Genomic DNA, 2055 nt, shown 5'->3' on the forward strand with positions numbered 1-2055 from the left:
CGCGCCCCGGCGCGACGGGAGGGGAGGAGAGGACCGGGCCGAGGCGAGGGCCGGCGGCCGGGCGGGGGGCAGAGGTGCGGGCCCGCCTCCGCCCGGCTTGGCGGCTCGCCCGGCCCAGCTGCTTGAGGCCCGTGCCGGGGTGTTTTGTACGGCCGCAGTCTGCCCGTCGCGCCCGGCCGCGCTGGCGGCTCCCCTCACCGCGCCGCCTCAGCCCCGCGGGCGGCACCGGCCGCGTGTTCGGTGTCCGGCGGGACGGCACCCGGCTCGGCCCCGCTCCGGCTCCTCTGGCAGCCGAGAGCGGCCTGCGGGCTCCGGTACGCGGATGGACTCGTGGAAGCGAGACCCGTCCCAGCACGGCGCTTGCCGCTCGGGGCGGGGTTCTGCCCGTAGCGATAGGAAGCGGCGGCCGCTTGTCGCCGTAGCCACCTGTGGACTTCCCTCGGAAAACTGTTTTTAAAAAGTAATCTCGGCTTGCTGCCTCAGCTCTGGTGAAAGTTCTGCCGCAAACGCACTGTATTGTGTATGAAATTGTTATGTAGGCGTTGTGCGGTGTAAAATCCTGTGCTCTCCTGGTTGATAAATGGCACCCAACGCATCAAGCAAGGGGCGACCGCCACGCTTGGTAGGTGCTCCTTGAGACCCCTCTGCGTGCTTAACGCCCTGAGTAGGGCACCAGCGTAACACGCCTCTCTGTGCACGTTTGGGTTGTTATTCCTGCTTTCCTTGATTATTGCTAACTGAGTCAATAGTGCTGTAAAAGCACGTGTTCGGTCTACATCTTTATTTCTAGGATGTCTCAATGTGTCCCTTGACTTCGCTTGCTACTCTGAATGGCATTAAAAAGCAAAGCAAGGCACCGATCTGAAGCCCTGAAGGGTATGACTCACTGACATAACAATACATTGTAGTATCTCCTGGATAATTACACTGCATCATGTCACAACAAGGTATTGTTGAAATATTATCATGTAGCTCATAAAGTGTGATTTTTTTATTGTAAGCCTATAAAATAAACAAAATTGTTGTGTTATAACAGACGTACAGACTCAAAGCATTTTGTTAGGGCTGTGAAAACGAGCTGTGGTAGCAAATGCACTCAAGATAACACATTTGCGTCCCAATTTGGCATTGTTTTATTCAGGGAACTAGCAGAGATGTCACTACTAGCTGCAACTCTTAAGTCAGAGGCAGAGTGGTTTCGATGTCAAACTGTGATTCAGGACGAAATATTTGGCAGTGGTGAGCATGCTGCTCCTGGTAAAGTAGTGGTGTTTCCTGTTAACTACTATCTTGTGGTGGCCTCAGATGAACCACGTTTAATCCAGTGTAATTTTACTGTGTTCTGTGAAGTCACTTAGAATTAATGTTAGCAAACGAGGAGAGAGAGGGTGTTAATGATGGTTTTGTGGTGCAAAGCAGGATTGTACACCTATCCACACTCAGTCTTCCTTTGCTCACTTTTCACACTTAACCAAAAATTGGAAAAGCTGTCCAAATTCTGAAGTGAACATAATCTCATTACTTTCATTGGGAATTGAGAAGCTGGGAGGGGAAAGCTTGGGATGTGAAGAATCCCCACCATCTGGTTCACAGACCCAGCAGTTTTAACCAGGTCTGGAAGTGTTTCTGGATCAAAGGACTGGCTGATGGCAGCCCTTAACGTCTTCCAGCACCACACCTCCTCCATCTCTGCTCTGCCCACTGTCCCAGCAGCAGTTCAAATGTTGATGTGCTGAATGACTTCTCTCTTAAATCAGACTGAAGAGCAGTTGAATGCAAGTCCTTGGGATGACAGAAAAAAGGAATGCTGTGCTGTTCTCCCTTGGTTTGTAGCACATAGCAAGAGCCCTTGTCATGAAATGAGCGATTCACACTCAGAAGTGCCAGGGAGAGGATGGCAAATACAGATTTCTGATATGGGCAGACAGGAGGAGGTACATGGGCTGAGTGGAACGGAATGTGTGCATCCTTGTCAGAAAGAAACAGTATTAAAAACGTTAGATTAAAAGGTGTAAAATGACCTGATATCTACTGGAGGATCAAATCTGGCTGTGT

The sequence above is a fragment of the Phasianus colchicus genome, chromosome 4 (assembly GCF_987193195.1).
Source record: "Phasianus colchicus chromosome 4, bPhaCol1.hap1.1, whole genome shotgun sequence".
In the NCBI taxonomy this organism is placed as follows: Eukaryota; Metazoa; Chordata; class Aves; order Galliformes; family Phasianidae; genus Phasianus; species Phasianus colchicus.